Source organism: Euprymna scolopes, chromosome 4 (genome assembly GCF_053919585.1).
Source record: "Euprymna scolopes isolate OS-2025 chromosome 4, ASM5391958v1, whole genome shotgun sequence".
Taxonomy (NCBI): domain Eukaryota; kingdom Metazoa; phylum Mollusca; class Cephalopoda; order Sepiida; family Sepiolidae; genus Euprymna; species Euprymna scolopes.
In genome coordinates this window covers 55,499,388-55,519,387 of record NC_136485.1, presented here as the reverse complement: position 1 = coordinate 55,519,387, position 20,000 = coordinate 55,499,388, and the positions used below count along the sequence as shown (strand labels likewise).

Below are 20,000 nucleotides of genomic sequence, written 5' to 3'. Positions count from 1 at the left end.
TTTGTATGCTCAATTTTTATGTGTTTTCCTCTGGATTCCTATACAGACATTCTGGCATTTGAGTTGGTTAAAATCGGACATTACCGTGTTATGTACTTCGAAACTATTTCTGCTCATATAAGTAATATTATTATTTATACAGGCCGCAATATAAGTGATAACCGTTAGATAATGTCAAGCATGATATTGAAAATGAACAAATATATACGACTATATGTGAGTCTAAAACAAAAACGCACGGCCAAACTAACACCATAGAACTAGTATACAAAAACATTGTCATGCATAAAGTATAAACCTGGCAAATTTATTGATTATGTATTAGTCCATTAATTCCCGTTGCCCTCACACCTGAAATAGCCATCATTCTTTGTCAATAAGTATCTAATCATTGGATATCAGTGCGACTGATACTAATGAAGAGAATTGGCTCACGTGGATGCAAATTTCTTCATCATTTGGTTTATATGAAAGTAATATTTGAATGCTAGTAATCTAAGCACACATTATTCAATAATTCAATTTAAAAGTCTCTTCTGCTAATAGTTGTCGCCTACAGTATGACCGAAGGCTGCAGACAAATTTAGGAAAATTCTATAAGTTGATGTTTTCAAATTAAAATACATTATATACATCGACATATCGGTACAGACACACGTAAGTGTATGTATAGACACAGTGTTTGTTTAAATAAATGATAACAAAAATATACTTAGCTTAATAAATATATAGCTCTATCTATCTATCTATCTATAATATATATATATATATATATATATATATATATATATATATATATATGGGTGCGTGTGTGTGTGTGTGTGTGTAAAAATCTATTGAAGGAAATCATGTTTTTACTTATGCTTTATCGCCCAAATAATAAATGCGTTTCAATTTTTAGTAGCGTAATTAAGAAAATAGAAAAAAAAAAACATCATTTACGATGCGATAGAATTTCACTCATTGCAGATACTCGTTTCTTGGCTCAGTTTTAAGACCGCATGACGAGAGTCACTCCGTCATGTTTTCGAATCTCACTAGGTTTAGCCACACAGATGAGTTCAAGAGATCTAGAAACGCGAGTGTGTGGAGAGATAAATTATATATATATATATATATATATATATATATATATACATATTTATATATATATACATATGCATATATATATACATATGTATATATATATACATATGCATATATATATATATATATATATATATACATATGCATATATATATATATATATATATATAGAGAGAGAGAGAGAGAGAGAGAGAGAAATAAAAAGGAGCAAACCGTATTATGTGTTCATCAACGTTTAGTCTTTATTTCGAGACTTCCTCGAAATAAAGACTAAACGTTGATGAAATATAATACGGGTTGTTCCTTTTTATTTCTCTATTTTGTCGGAATAAAATTTATTGTTCGACTGAATACTCCCATACTCCAAAAAGACAATTTACAAAGTCCTTAGTCCGGGGAATATATATATATATATACACACACATACGTATTTAAGCTATCAAGTGAATCCCACTATTAATTTGTTTGTAAACAAGGTGATGGTTAGAGCGCTGTAGCGACGGGATTTAATACACACTCGAGGAGAAATATTTACGGCACTGATTCGTGGTCCGATGGTTAGAGGTGCAAACTGTCAATGCGACGGTTGTAGTTTCGATCCATTGCTGGCGAAAGGTGCTTGTATAGCCGCACTGATGAGTTGTGATACAACGAAACAGTACTGTATGTAGATGACAATATATATATAGTGCTTTGTGAGTAGAGGTTAGTCGTTGTATTACTGTATATTTAACGCAAGAAAGCTACGCAGAAACGTTCATGTTTTATCTCCGGGATAAATGGTCAATCAATATTCGAATGCTTTCATATAGATCTAAAAGCAACGAAAAGGCATAAATCCACACCTTTAGTCAGATGCGATCTCTCAAGAATGACACGTGAACATTTCTATGCATCTAATTTGCTATTAATATGTTTCAAATCTGCTGTATGTAACGCTTTCGCGGCTCATCATATGTGTCACTGTCTGGTATATATACTAGTCGGATACCCGTTTTCTGATCAGTGATAACCTAAAACAGCAGAAAATAGATAAGGTAAAACACACATTATATTTTATTATTGATATAGCTCTATCTAATAGGATACTGAGCTTTCACTTGTACAACAGATATTTCCTTAATTTGGTTCTGTTCCGATTGTGAGAGGTTTATTATTTGGTTTATATATAGGCTATCAGGGTTACAAGGTGTTGCCTGTATTAGATTATCTCCTATCAAGGAGAGGTTACTTTAACAACAACATTGATCTAGTCAGATATATTATTACCCAGTGATTTACTCAGAGATATTGCATCTGCTACTAGTCTCTCACTCCTAGACAGCGTTAAAAAAAAAAACAAAAAAACTTGCCAACCTAATAAGTCCAACCTATATCCTATCAAAGAAATATTTCAACCTTGTTCCTATTTTACAAGTACTTTAATTGAAAAGTACTCCGGCGAATTTCAAATCTTTGTACACCCTCAACGATCGTACCACGGACTAACCCGACAAGCAGCGAAATTCCACCTCTACACTGAAGAAATGCCTAGATGTCGGAACGAATTTTTCAAAAATAGTTTCTTCCTTCGAACTGCTAGACATTGGAATTTTTTCCGGAGTCTCTGTTTCTATGATTGTACTGACATGCAGAAGTTCACGTGTTATGTGGACAGCTGTCTTGCTGCACAACTCTCTACAGATATCTCTGCCAATTTCTTGCAAATAAAAGCCCCTTACATCCAAATTGCACTGTGCCGACTTTGTACTGAAAATACCGTAAATATATATTTGAATACTCTTAAACTAACACACATGAAGATGTTTATATCACTCTTTAACATATCTAAACGTTTCATTAAGGGCAGCTTCAGATGAAGAACCCATTTACCTGGGCTGATATCCGTAGGGTACATGTAAATATAGTTATATTTAAGACAAATTTCCTAGTATCGTTTTTTTTTTCTATGCCGTTTTTTTAAGGAACACTCAGTCGAAGTTGTTCTATATCAGATATACATAGGGAATTAATCTAAGTATATGTAGAGACTGTTGTAGAGTGAGTGAGATAGATAGATAGATAGATAGATAGAGAGAAACAGAAAGACTTGGAGTCCATATGTACTATAATATATGTCTTCAAGTATATTATATTAGATTAAGAAAATGGAAAATCGTTCGTACTTTTTTTTTTAAATCGAAGAGTAGAATCGAAACCGCCCATTCGATGTTTTCAATCTGATATGTACTCAACTAAACAAGACATTTGATAAATCGACTATAAAAATATCACACATAAAAACAGCAGATATGCATATATGTTTCGGCATTCGGCACTACTCCCACAGATTTACAATATAGATTTAGTCGGGGTATGTTACAATACAATATGAATTTCATCAAAATCAGATATCAGTAAGAGAGGCTCGACCCATATAACTATTATGAACCCCACTTCGTGGTGCACGTAGAAACACTTCCATTATATTCCCCGATAAATTGTACATGAGAATATACTTTTGGATTGGGTGACCCAAAAAAAACAAAAAGGTAAATGGAGGCCATCTTGAACATATGCTGCAGAACGGCGAAAAAAGCCAAATACCCTAGTGTTTTGATGTGGTGTTTTGAATATAATAAACTAGTTATGACCAAAGTTTTATTTCATTCGGACAAAACACTAAGAAACGGGGCCTAATTATAGTTGGGGCCCGGTTCTTTTTGGTCACCCTGTATATGTAAATTCTCATACATTTCTGCATTGAGTTTTAACACCCATATGTATATTCGTAAATCTATCTATCTATCTATCTATATATATATATATATATATATATATATATATATATATATATATATATCGGAACATTTTAGGGTGTCGGAAACGGTATCGGAATCGGAAAAGTATGAGTCTATTTTCCCATGCCAAAAGCAATTCCTTTAATTATCTTTCTTTTATTTTGTATAAAACACAATCCTCTAATACTTGCAGTAATTATAAAACCATAAATATTCATTTATTTTAAAATGCCAGTGAAACTGAAATCTATAAATCACCACCCACAAGATTGCTTTTCCGTTTGAGAAAATGTATAAACATTTAACATGCGTTTTTACAATAATCGAGAAATATAATTTCATAGTTAAATATTAGAATACTTATAAAAGATCGAAATACGAATAGGTAATTGTATCGGAATCGGGAATTTAGTACTAAATGTGAAACTAGAACTATTGTCCCATCACTAATATATATATATATATATATATACATATATATACATATATATACATATATACATTTATATACACATATATATATATATATATATATATATATATATATATATAAAAGCTATTAGAAATTGATACAGATCATTTTAAAAATATTCTATTTTGTACAAAAATAGGTACGAAATAATACACTACTTACTTTAATTGAGGTTACTTTAAATCTGAGTGTTATACACGCATGAGTTTGACAGTAAATCAGATGTGTATAAAAGTGTATGATGTGAATTAATCGATACTCACATTTTATACCTGTATATACATATGACGCTAAACCCAGGTTATGCAGATTTGACTTTACATTTAATATAAAAAAATAGCTTAAATATTGATATTAATAAATAACCGATATACATACATACGCACACATACACACACTCACACACACACACACATATATATTTGCAATGTATCTCCTATCATAAGCAAATTGATGATCCAAGCGCATAGCATTGATTTTAAACCTGATTAGTTTCGTAACTTTTTCAATTGGTTTCTCTTCTTGTACCATATACATACATACTTATATATTTATATACTAGCAAATGTACCCGTCGTTGACTGGATTAAAAAAAAACAGCCTGAAGAAAATGGACTCTGATTTATGAAAGTATGATAGGTTATGGAAAGGAAGGGTTGTAAAGAGATAGCTTCGAATTTGGGGGTATCAAAACCAAAGCAAAATATGATGAAAGTAAAAATAAAATAGATAAACACCATAATTTATTATACCATAACTGTTCACACTGAAACACTTATCACAATATTCTGTGGATCTATATTAACAAAGCTTGTTAAATTTTGTGACATATTTTCATTCTCTGGAGGTCAGGCGCGAACGAACACTTCATAATTTTATTATACCATATTTCTTCCAACTGAAACATAATTATAAAAGTATACTTACGGAGAGAGATATGAAAAGTCTTTATTAAAGTGTGTGCCTATTTCCATTCTATGGGAGCCAGGCGTGAACACAGACCCCTCAATTTTATTATACCATCCCTATTTAAGTTAAACCATACTTATCAAAGTATTCTTATGTACATGTATATCAAAAACACTTGTAAATGTTTTTGTTTTTAATTTTTAAATGTTTTATTTCGTTACTTTGTAGACCAGGCGCGTACGCAGACCCCACAATTTTAATGAATCATCATTATGCCAGATCAAACATACCCCTTCCTGTGTCTCGATACATCTTCTATCATTATATATGATCAATTTTCTATAATAGTCAACCATATAGGAGCCTATTCGTGACCAGACATGCACACACAGACGTTCAGCTTTATATTATAAAAGATATATATATATATATATATATATATATATATATATATATATATATATATATATATATATGGATATATGTATATATATATATATATATATATATATATATATATATATATATTACTTTCTACCATGAAAAACACGATGGTCTTTCTACTCAGAAGAACTTGCCTTAAAATCAACACCAATAAATTATTTGGGGTTTCCCCTTTTTATTCTTCCCCTTTTCTTTTTTCCATTCTTCCTTTCTTTCATATTTCTTGTTCTTCTTTTCTCCCTTGTATCTTTTCCCTTTTATCCTTTTTTTAACCTCTTAACTAATATATGCAGGGATGATAGTGGTGGGAGGAGGCTATACAAGGGGGCAACGTAAGCTGTACAATTTCTTACCACTTAGTAATTCTAGTCAAATTACAAGCATTTTTATAACCGAATAACCCGATTGTATTTTACACCCCTTTTAGCATAGATATATCAAATTCACATTTCCCTGCTGAGTGAACCTATACACACTAGTATAGAGAAATAAAAAGGAACAAACCGTATTATATGTTTTTTGTTTCTCAATCTCATTCATTCAGAGGAAGTCTCGAAATAAAGACGAAACGTTGATGAACACATAATGGGGTTTGTTCCTTTTTATTTCTCCATTTTGTCGGAATACTATTTCCATTATTTTCACACACTAGTATGTTTAAGATTAAAGTGGCCATCACACACGCATGCGAATACTATTCTTTCTTGTATTCTGTTACCTCTATCTTGGTCTTTAACTCACCCATCTTCTCCCATCCATTCCTATAACTCAACGTAGACTCAAATCCGCACATCTCTTGGGTCTTATTTACGTACAGCCAGATTTTTGTTTTTACATTATTTGACGGAACCTTCTGATATTAACTCTCTGTGACAAGGAAGGCCTGATATTTTTATTTCAATCTTTGCTTTCTTATAATCTGTATCGCATGAATAGATCTCTAGTTACTAGTAATTAGCTGACCTAAACAAGCTCAGGACTGTGTAACAACATATTACTGCTTATGTAAAAAGAAATATATATATATATATATATATATATATATATCGCAAAATCACGTTAACATCAATACTCGCCAGATCACCTAGGTTAAGCAACGTTGAGCCTGGCAAGTACCAGACGGGTGAGCATTTGGGAAAACTGGGCGCTGTATATACCACGTAGCGTCGTAGAAATATCCAGGTTGGTATCTTGGGACACATTAATTCACAGGGAGAGATGCACCCCCAGTCTTTGTTTAGACATGCATCTAGAAGAAGTAAACTCTGATGTAAAAACCTGCACCGACAAAGGTTAGCAGTAATACAAAAGTGTAGTTGGTTCTACATAAATCCTTCACGACTCTAAACAAATCATCTGAGTGGATTTCCGAGCAAGTTAGTTATTGTGGTGGAACCCCATACGTCGAAATCGATATGGAGAGTTCATCATATATATATATATATATATATATATATATATATATATATATATATATATATATATATATATATATAAAACCTTTTAATATAAGATGTAAATACATGTAAAAGTAATTATATATATGAAAAATATGTTCAATTAACTATTTCCGGCTAGATATAGTTGTATTTAAAAATTTTACATATGTATAAAATTTATTTAACAATATCTTTTTGAATATATATATATATATATATACATATATATGTGTGTGTGTGTGTGTGTATGTGTGTGTGTGTGTGTGTTCAGACAGATATTATTAAATAGCACGAAGTGGTTTTGCTTAATGCTTTTTTTTTGTAATTTGTCCATTTTTCGAATGGTCGTTCTTATGTATCGGTCGATTTGGTGTAAGAAAGTTCTTTAGTCGTTTTCGTCCATCTGTTGTTTTTTTGTAAGTACTTGCAAAAAAAAAAAAATACGGCCGAGACATAGGAACGACCATACGAAAATGGGAAAATTACAAAATAGGATCATTAAGCAAAAATACTCCGTGCTATTTAATAATATCTGTCTGAATGAAAATATGCTGCCTAAATACACGATATATATGTATGTATGTATGCATGTATGTATGTATATATGTATGTGTGTGTGTGTGTGTGTGTGTGTGTAACAAACAAAATGTCAGAAGGCTTCTGGTAAATTATACCTTTTATTATTTTTTTTTTCCTTTTTCGTATCTTTTTTTTTTTATCTCGGAATCAAAAATGTTGATAGAAATCCCATATTTATTTCTTTGAAAGTTTTCGCCTGGTAAGGAAGAGTAACTAATGCATTGGAAAAAGAGACTAGACGATGTAGGTTTTAGTAGTAGTAGCGCGGTACTAGCATACTGCTTGGTTCCGGTGGTGTAGCTACCAGCGAGCTAGACACTGGGGTTCAGTAATTGGTTCGCATGAAGAGAGAAGAGTAGTTTGGGATTACAATAAGCATTTTAAAACGTTAGAGCTTGTGTAGAAGTTACTTAATGTTATTTGTAGGCTTGAAGGTTTTTATTTGGATAGCCGCGAATATTGTCAGCCTTGTTACATTTGTTACATTTGTTTTGTGTTGAATTACCTTTGTGCTTTGGACTAAGATTTGTCTGCCTTCGAGGGGGGTTGGTACGTGTTTTTTGTAGATGTTGAAGGATTGCACTAGACTAGACATTATGCATGGTTAAGCAGCAGGATCAAGTTTGGGTTGTGTAACCGACGTAATTATTGATTTCAGAATTGTTATAGGTGTTATAGTCTCAAATAGGACATTTAAACGTATATGTGGCGTTAGGTTTTTCAAAAAGTTTTAGGGTTAGGAAGTAAAATTTTATTATTGTTGGTGTTAGTTGAGGGCACGTTTCTGTGTATGATATTTTGTATGGCTTTTTCTCTTATATAAAGTTGGGTTGCATGCGAGTTCGGTAGAATATGTCAATGGAATTCAGGTTGTGTTTCTGTGCTGTATTACTACTGGCTGTATTTGTGGTGGTAATTTTGGATTCTACAGGATAAGTTTTATATGTTGGTATTATTAGGAAAGCCGTTGTTAATGAGTACATATTTGTTTAGATAACGGATTAGTTAATATATATATATATATATATATGTATATATATGTATTTAAAAAGATTGTTTTGTAAAAATTTTATTAGTATTTAAAAAATACAAATGAAATCATATCAAGTAGGGGGCAATAAATATATAAAAAATAGGAAAAAGAAAAAATAGATTTACTATTACATAGCTTTTTATAAGCTCTCTTTCCTTTTATCTGATCTCCTCTTTTCCATCTATTAATTGCCCCCGATTGATATGACTACATTTCTTGTTTTTTAAACCAATATATATATATATATATATATATATATATATATATATATATATATATATATATATATATATATATATACTAGCAGTTCCGCCCGGCTTTGCTCGGGCCCTATGTACTGTTCATAAGATTATGTGCATAAGTATATATTACGAAGTGGGAACATGTACAGTAATGCCTTTCTGTATAATAGTCTTCCTTAACTACCATAGAGAAAAGACAGACAAACATTTTCACTTTCATAGATATACTAGCATTTACGACTGGCGTTGCCCGGGTGTTTGGAGGTGTATGTTGAGCAAAAAAAAAAGTGGTCAATTTATTAACTTTGACCCCTATTATGACTCCTTAACATATACTTTTGGGGGTCTCAAATCAAGTTATTAAGTTAGATCCCTGTCCAAGGAACCTATATCTAAAATTTCAAGTGTTTAGAGCTGAAATTCTCGGAGGAGTTTGGTAGAGTTCTCAAAGGTCAAATCGCTGAACTTTGACCATTTAACAGCCAACTTTCTGTCTGACTACGAATTACAAAGATTTCCCCAAATCTCAGTAGCCTGTATATCAAATTTCGAGTCTGTAGACTAAAAATTGACAAAGTTATTGCGGAGAGAAATGTACACACGCACACACACAGACACACAGACACGTTCACTTATATATATATATATATATATATATATATATATATATATATATATGAAGTAGCCCATTGTCAAATTCATAGAAAACAAAAGAACATATACTCTATAATTGTACCGAACACCTACAGTTTTGAATACTACACAAATCCTCAGTTAAAATTATATCACGAAGATTTGACTAAATAACTTAAAAAAGGACATTTATAAAATTTAGAAACCTATTTCTCATGAATTTATATTTATACGTTTTATATCGTGATGAACGTAGTTTAGTGCCTTACATACCGTGATATGCATCGCATCGTTAAGAATAAACAAAAAAAGCATAGTCTGATTCTAATCATAATATTTACAGATAAAATTAATCAAAGTTTAACAATTTGTTTTTTATAACGTTGCTTTTTATTCCCATGTTTACTTGCTCCTTGCAAATCCAAACCTTACATTAAAACTGGAAATGATTTAATGAATCTCTGGCATTGGATCCCTCAGGACGATAAAATCAAGTTTTAATCAAAACACATTTATTTGTTTGACAATAAACGGTTACACTCCATCAACACCCAGAAGAGGAATAAAAAATCATTACATATTTGAATTTGTTTAATTAATGTCGACAGACAAGTGGGGCTTGGGTGAAACGTGGACTGTTCTGTAGGAAATGCGTTTAATATGAATATACCGCATGCACATATGTAAGTATGTATGAAAAACATTATATAAACTCCTAGAGATTATATGCATTTTTAGAATGCACTATATATATACACATATATATATATATATACATATACATTTACATATATAAATATATGCGGAATATATATGTATAAATACATAGATACATACGTATATATATATATATATATATATACAGACACACAACACACACACACACACACACATATATATATGTCTGTCTATTGGGATATGTGTGGGTCATAGTTACTTTCCTTTCTGTTCTTAAAAAAATATCTAAGTTAAAAGAATATTTAAAACATATTTAAACATGTATACGCACGATATATAAATGCACACTATATGCAGCAACACACGTAAATTATGGACGCGACGAAATATTCGTATGTATGTATATATGTATGTATAGCATGAAGTATATTTATATATATATATATTTATATATATATATGTATATTCACAAACGAACTGTTTCACTGCATTAAAACTTCTCGTTGTCGCTAGGATAGCAGTCAACCCAAAAGTATTGAACTTACAACCATATAGCTTTAGTCGGCAATTCTACTGCTCGTAAATCATATTTCATAATATATACAGTCTACCCCCGGGATACAGCATTAAAAATTAGTAACAAAATACAGTACTGTATATAATACACATATAGCTAATCAAATTACATTCTAGATAACAATGTAAGATGGGGTAAATACTGTAACAAGGTGGAGGAAATAATATCGTAATAAACATACTAACCTGAAAAAACCGTATCTCCGGGGTTCTAATATATATATATATATATATATATATATATATATATATATATATATATATATATATATATATATGTTTTATTTTTTTATTACCGTTTTATCTGTTTGCTTACATATGTTTCGGATTTCCGTAAAGTCCGTCGAGGCTGTTGGATCGTAAACAGTGTCCAACATCCGAAACATATGTAACCAAACAGATAAAACGGTAATAAAAAATAAAACACATATTTGCTCTGCCATAGTATTTAGCATACTCTTATATATAGTAAGTTATAAAATATCGCCATATATATTTTATAACTTACTAGCTCTCCCTACGTATTGAGCACTGTTTAAGTAAATACTTAAAGTTTACCCATAAATTTATATTTTCGTATATTAATTTTATGTGAGTAAATGAAGTAGTTATATATATATATATATTTATATATATATATGTATATATATATAACTATGTGTGTGTATGCATATGTGTGTGTGCGTGTGTGTGCGTGTGCGTGTGTGTGTGTGTGTGTGTGTCTGTGAAAAACCTTATTGAAGGAAATCACGTATTTTATTCAGTATTTCAGTAAGGTTCCACCGATAAAATAATAAATGCTTTCCAATGCTAAGTATCGTTAATACGAAAACACAAATAATCACATCATTTACGATACTATAAAAGTTTATCCATTGCCGATACTGGTTTCTAGGCTCACCTGTAGGAAAGCCTGACGAGAGTCACTCGGCCACGTTTTCAAATTCAATATATATATATATATATATATATATATATATATATATATATATATATATATATATATATATATATATGGGCAAGCCACCCGGCGTTACGTGGTCTTAATATACGCATGAATATTCTATTTTAATTAATTCAGAATTCTTATTTATTATAAGGAGAAATACCGCAGGCATTAAACCTAACGTTAAATTCTTAAAAAAAAAATAATAAACGAAGTGAAAAAACCTGAATATAAATTAGAACCTGTACATACGCGTATTTTGTTTTCTAAATATTGGGGGATGCCCTTTTCTCTACCCTGCAACCTCTCTCCCACAGAAGAGACGTTGCGAGCCTATCCTTGTTTTATCGTTATTTCCATGGCAGGTGCTCGTCTGAACTCCAATCTCTGGTCCCCCCTCGCCAATCTTTCACGAAAAACACCCGTCTAGCTGAAGCCACTGTGAAAAATTTCCCCCACTGTATATCTGTGCCTAAATCAAAACGCGTATTCCATGAACAAAGCTTCTTTCTTAGAACTGCACGCCTGTGGAACTCTGTTCCGTCTGCTTGCTTCCCTCCGGACTACAACTTGGATGTCTTCAAGTCCAATGTTAACAAATTCCTAATGAACCGCCCCCTTAATTAAACACTTCAGCAAATCTCCACACTAACGTAATGTACTTGCAATAACCCTTATCCCTGAGTGGCTTCCGGGCCTTGATAAGTGGTGATCACTGTGTAAAAAAAAATGTTCACTTTTTGTTAGGGAAAAATAAAATTGAGCTAGAATCGAAACCAAAACCGAAAGACGGTGATTCATTTATGTAAGTAAATTTTACGGGAATTGCGTAGCTTATGTAGCCAAACTTTGTGGGCTGCACAGGGACTTTCATGTGTTATTTCAGAAAGTAATAATAAATCAAAACTAGATTGCTTTCATGTATTATATAAATCCAACTTGTCTGTTTAAATGTATGTATGTATGTATGTATCTATGTATATTTGTATGTCTGCCTAAGACCTTTGACAGAATGGATTTTTACGAGATTGGTATCGTTTTGAGGCTCTACCCATCGGACAGCAAATATCGAAAAATTGGCTTAAATCATTGAGTCCTTCACCTTTAACTGGGCATTTTCTTAAAGGCGGGGGTATACTTTTTTTCGCGGATCATCCTCTCTTTTCAATGGACTAACTTTTATTTAAACCTACATTCGGTTTGGTGCTGGGCGTAACAGCAAAGACGTTACGTGTTTTTTTCACATTATGTTCCTCTTTCGCGGTACGGGTTCGAGCCTGCCTGCCTACTACCGCTTTTTTTTTCTCCACACACACGTCCAAATTCCCGGGTCACGCCGAACACCCAGGCTAGTAGGGATATAAAAGCAATTGAAATGTATACCTCCACACATTTAGCCTGGTGCCTTCTCTCTGGAAATACGCATGACATTTTCTACTTAGTTTACTTGCTATTAATGTATTTCCAATCTACTGTCTATATGTCTGTCTCTCCTCTCTCTCCCTCTCTCTCTCTCTCTCTCTCTCTCTCTCTATATATATATATATATATATATATATATATATATATATATATATAAATGTGTATATATATATAAATGTGTGCGAGGATGTGAGAGTGCTTTTTTGTTATCATCTAAATTTTCTTTACTTAAAGTGTGAACTTAATTGATTTGATTCATTAGGTCTACACGAGAGGCAACCAAGGCGTGATAATTAAGGAAGTAAAATTATTGTTGACTTTCGTGATTGGAATAATTAATAGATTTCGTTCAATCAACTAGGCATCACAGGGAGTCGAATAGTTGCAGCTATGCGTGCGCAGAATGCAACTTGTACCGCACGCAGCCGACTTTCATCTGCCAAAAAATTAAAATCGAAAATGATGCTTTAATGTGAGGCTCAAATTACCTGCTTTAATGTAGCTGACGTATCCTTATCAATCAAGACAGTGGCAAGCAGCAATGTTTTACTAATTATGCCCGACAAATTTAGGCACGAGAAATGTACTACAAATCATCACAACTACTCTTGATTCTCTATTCATATGATATTAGGCACGTCATTCGAGCAACCTGGGATTCTAATGTCAAGCAATCGATTTCAATTTGGACCGACTAACTTTTTTTTTTCGCTAAAAAAGACAATCATATCTGTATTTTCTTTCATTTTTCAGACTGACGACAGAAATGCAGAGAAAATTTTATAAATTGCTGATATATTTATTAGTTTTTATATATATTTATCATTTATTGAAAAAACCAAACAAAACGCTGTAAATACAAAAACGCATTTACGAATTAATAAAAGGTAAATACATATTTTATAAAGTAAAAAAAAACAATTAGAAATATTTTTGACTCAAACATTTTTAAAATAAAATCGTTTTTAACTAAAAAAAAAACATCAATTAAAAACATATTTTGACGGACAACCATTTTTAAATTAAAAAAATTCTTAACTAAAAAAAACATTATTATTTTTATGTTTGACGCGTATATTTTTTTAACATTCTTCCTAATATTAGAATAAAAAAAATGATTTTTACAAAGCTTTTAGCATAACAATAAAAAAAATAACAGCTAGAGCAATAGTTGCATGGACTTTTTATGTCTAAATTTTCCGTGCCTAAATTTGCCGTACACGAATTTGTCGTGCCTATATTTTTCGTACCTAAATATAGAAAAAATAGAGAATAAGAAAAAAAAAACAATTCTGGCTTGTCGTGCATTTGTGGTCTATTAATTTGTCATAGAAAAAAAGGGTAAGATCGTGGGTCACGATATAAAATCTATAGCCACTTAGTCGAAGGACACAGATAGGATGGCCACGTAGGGAATTAACAAAGAAAAATAGGGACGCAACATCAGCTATTTTAGCGGATAGTATGCTTGTCCGTAACAATGATTGCTAGATCCGCTCATGGCCATCTCATTAATCTAAATTTTAATAAAAACGTACCAGCGTATCAGATTAAATCATTCAAAATATACAGTTCAAATAGATATAGCGTTAACAGTATATACACGCTATCCCAAGGCAAAACTGAGTTTCACCGCCGGTTTCACAGCTGCCTTTTGAAATTATCTAGCTTTCACAAGCTTTTATGTTCGTTTGCCTATTAATCTGATGATGATTCGACGAATAATCGAAAACGTTCGTTGCACATATGGAACATATAAATTTTGTCGATTTTAACACAAAAATAGTTTATAATAAGAATCGAAAAGTAAATTAAAACAATTAAGCGGAAGCTTTTTTTAACTATGCTTGTTTAAATGTGTATATATATATATATATATATATATATATATATATATATATATATATATTCTACCACGTCTGATGTAACACGACTAAGTTCTTCTTTCTTCCGATTTTATTACTTTTCAATTCGCCGAGCGGTATTTTTTTTATATAAAAATGTGAACTAACTATAAATACACCAAGCCTACATAAAGAAAATAAAAAAATCAAAAACAATTACCCCTGCATACGATCGGATGTACCGATTGAAACGGTTGAGAATAATATGGCCGGTAAACTACTGGGCGCCACAATATAAAACATGTCAACCGAAATAAAAAAAAAATTGAATTGAAAAGTTATCCAACAAAATCAGAATAAAGAACTTAGTCGTGTTCAATCAGATGTGCTGGAATAATGAAATGCTGCTACGAGTACACCCCCCATATATATATATATATATATATATATATATATATATATATATATATATATATATATATATGTAATATACATGGTTCCTGTAATTCAGTGAATTTTCATATATCAATAGGTTTTAAGCCAAAAATGGTTGACTTAAGGATTAAGCTATAAAATTATCACATGTTGCCAAAAGTGTGCTTATTCATAAAGTCTGAAGAAATGGTGGTTTTTTGAAAATTTCAAACGATATAATGCTTGAAATTGTCGAACTATACATTGAAACAATTGTAACGTAAAATGAAATACACTTTTTGTTGCCATGAACACTTTGTCTTGAAGTCTTGATTTTGCACACACAGTATGTATATATATATATATATATATATATATATATATATATGTGTGTGTGTGTGTGTGTGTGTGTGTGTGTGTGTATATATATTACAATCGTTTCACTTTATCTTTTCCCTTCAGTAAGTTAGATGAGAAAACCCCACCCCAAGCCAAATATCGAAAATTCATCAATCTCATTTAGAGTGGAAAATACCATCCAAAAGTCACAGGATTGACGCTCGAAAAGGTATTTGTATAAACATTAACCACCACATTTAAACTGCTCTATTTTCTTATGTACAAATTATACTCATCAATGGCTATATAATTTAACCAAAAATATATATACGTTATCTTTTAATATTATTTTACATCACACACACACTTATATATATATATACATATATATATATATATATATATACATTATACATAATATATATTCATATACTCTTTATATACACTAAATATCTTAATTATAAATACATTATATTTGCATGTATTATGTAATATATATATATGTATATATATATATATAGAGAGAGAGAGAGAGAGAGAGAGAGAGAAGGAATCTATGTATATACATGATACATGCTAGTCATATGTACGGATAAATATATACATCTATATATATATTCAATGAAAGACTAGAAATAAATGTTATGCATAACTTTATTATATTGATTATCGATATTATTACCACAAAAGTACGTTAAAAAACATAATAATATTGAATGAAAACAACACTAGCAAATTAATACTGGAGACTCAAAGGAAACGGATGTTCGTCGATAGTCGAATGGAAAATAGTAAGACAAGCAAGCACATATAGGGACCTAGACGATCCATGTATATTATGCCTGAATAAAAAATTGCTATACTCTACTTTAAAGAACCCTAAAATCTATTAAACAATAGGAGAGAAATAGCGAACAACTGTGCGCAGAGGATAAACTTTACTCTAGGACACCGATATTAAATAATTTTGAAATTGAAAATAATAATACAAAATAAATGAATAAAACAAAAATAAAATAAAACTTCAATAAAGAAAACATACACATGCATAAATAATACTCTCTCTCTCTCTCTCTCTCTCTCTCTCTCTCTCTCTATATATATATATATATATACATATATATGCATATATATATGAACTAAAATAATATCCGAATTATAGAAAAGAATCACATCTAACCTCACCTCGGTTGAAAATAGGTCAGCTTTCTTAGATATCTACTCTTTCCATGAAAAACCCACACAGAGGAAGGAGTGTACCTAAGGTCAACTATACTGTTGTCCTGTAAGTGCTTGCTCATTGGCTGATTCGGATGGGCGCGGTTGAAACAGGAATCTGATTGGTTTATTAAAAATTCAATAGCATGTGCGTATATAAAAACAAGCACAAGCCTGACGTACTCTCACGAGAATGAAAGGCGGAGTATTCTATGTAGATTAATTTCCATACATATTTTTATAACTTACTATATATATATATATGTATATATATATATATATATATATATATATTATATAATGTTTCCGTACTCGAATAAAATTCTCTAATTTATTTCGTATGTATGTATGTATGTATGTATGTATGTATGTATCTATCTATCTATCTATCTATCTATCGAGACACCACCAGAGGAAAAGTGTCTCTTAAGAAATTAACAAAATTGCCGTCGCTTGTTCACTGCAAATGAATAAATGTATGAGAAATCGAAATTATCTACAGTCGATAAAATTCCCGGAGGATTCAGATTTCATACTTCGGAATTAGTTATTGTCATTAAAATAAAACGAATCGTATAGGGAGGGGGTGAGTGGATGATCAGATACGTATATACAACTCATAAGTGACACGTTAAAAAATAGAATTGCGATTAACAAATTGAAATGAAATTCTAGCATATTTATATTTTTCTGTAAATGACCGGTGTGATCTTTAGTATTTAAAAAGCATTTCTTTTACAACAGATAAGACTTGGTATAATGCCATCCAGTGGACATGTGGATATGTGCCAAACAAGACAATAGTAAAACACGCTTGTTTTCCTGCGTGAATTGCTTTTTCATCGATCGATATAATGTACTGGTAGTACAGCGACTTCTACTCACCGATTCATCGTCCTCCTCCCACTACAACAGCAACAACAACAATAACTACTATTGCTACTACTACTACTACTACTACTACTACTACTACTACTACTACTACTATTTCTTTCAGTTAATAGATGTCTGTCAGAGTCAACACTATTGACAAGCCTCATTACAACACGGTTGACACAAGCTTCTTTCCTAGAACTGCCTGCAGGTGTAACTCTGTTCCGCTATCCTGCCTTCCAGTTGACTACAACATGATCGTCTTCAAGTTCAATGCATACAAATTATTGTTGCGCCGTTGCCTTAAATAGTCAGACTCTATCCAACTGTCATCACCGTGCGCTCATTAACCCTTGTCCTCGAGTGGCCATCGGTTCTTTATAGGTGGTGATCACTTGTAAAAGAAAATCGTTTGCGACGACACACAGACAAGCGCACTTATATCTATACAACAATAGGGTAAAGTCTTTTGTGTTCGTACGTATGTCAACACTTTTGACAGAATGAGATCGTAGCTTACTTAGAGTTTGGTGATTATAATATCGCTCGGGTGAACATTCCAATGCTATTAAGAAAAAGAATGAAACCTGTTTTCCCGTTGACAACAAAAAGTCTTTAAACGAATATGCATCGCTTATTTTACTTAATTGATTTTAAATTTAAACATGTTTTTTTTTTCTTTTTGAAACAGTGTTTCTGTCTTTCCGCAAAAATAATTGAAGACAAAATATTAACCGTATTAGTTGTACTCGTCCAACTTCTACTCTTATCTTGAATGTCATTTTCACAACGTTTCAATCAAGGTAACCTTCAGATGTATCTTATCGAACTGGGAAATGCTACTGTTAACTCCGTATTACACAAGGTCTCGGGGCGCAGTGGTTAGTGTACCTAGAAAAAAATCAATTGTAAAAGTGATATTCCCCTGATATTCAAGGTTCTATTCTTAGTTTGGACGACTGAAAAATACAATTGCGAATTACTTAGGACCTCTATACAGTCATGGCTGACGGGGCGAAATCATACTACACCCTTGAAGAAAATAAAGGGTTCCGTCTGAAATTCCGATCATATATCAGGTTTGAAACCGACGCTAGTCATGGATTATCTCATCTAAACTCCTGAAAATATAAATGTTACGCCATATTTAAAAAAATATTTCCTTATAATGGAGTGTTAGGTAATAACCACGTAACACCGGGCAGAAGCATTTAATTGTCTATTATCTATCTATAAAGCATATTAAAAAAAATACAGATTGAATCGTAGGAAACAATAAGCTGAGCGGGCATGCAGGTGCAGAAAAAGGCCAAAGGATCACGTTATGACATGTATCAAACTGGGTGGCCGGTGGATTGCACCGTAACTATGCAAGCGGGAACCGGATGCGACGTGTCAGGTGTTCTGATTTGAGCAATGTTGGTTGTTTTGAATCCTGGACGCCGAACAAGCAAGATAGGTTAAGAAGGTCCTCATACAAAGAACGTGACGGTCTCAATAGAGAACCCACACGCCAAAGATCGTCGGTCACACCATTTTCTGCTGACGGGATGCCTGGGAGTGAATAAACCATATAAGAAAAAACACACATCGTTTTCGGTCCGTGTCTTGAAGCGTCTTTGTCATAGCAGGTTCCAACTCCTGCAGGACGGTTAGCGAATACCTCAGAAGCGGCTATCAGAAGCATAGGCATGTCGTCATGTGTATTCGTATTATATGTTTGAGACACACACGCACCCACGGCCACTAGATGAGTCACTGACCGTTAAGTTAAATGACATTAAGGGGTTTGAGGCCAATAGTCCGTTAAAAAGCCGTTAGATAGCACACATAAAAAACAACCAGAGCAACCTGCTAGAATTCATTTTTTTAAGAAAATATATATATATATATATATATATATATATATATATATATATATATATATATATATATATATATATAGTCTTAACCAAGACACACAGAGCTGGAAAAGCGACACTTGTAAACGAGTACTTTTGTAAAAAGCTGGCTACGTCAACCACCTTAAGTCGCACAAAACTCCTGTTCAGATCAACTTTGCACCTATTAGTC

General features: G+C 31.9%; 1 protein-coding gene across 1 annotated transcript in view; it reads right to left on the bottom strand.

Annotated features, from left to right (window-relative positions):
• LOC145267281 (zwei Ig domain protein zig-8-like) overlaps positions 1–20,000 on the bottom strand; it is a 750,978-nt gene that overhangs the window by 722,584 nt on the left and 8,394 nt on the right. The window lies entirely within an intron of this gene.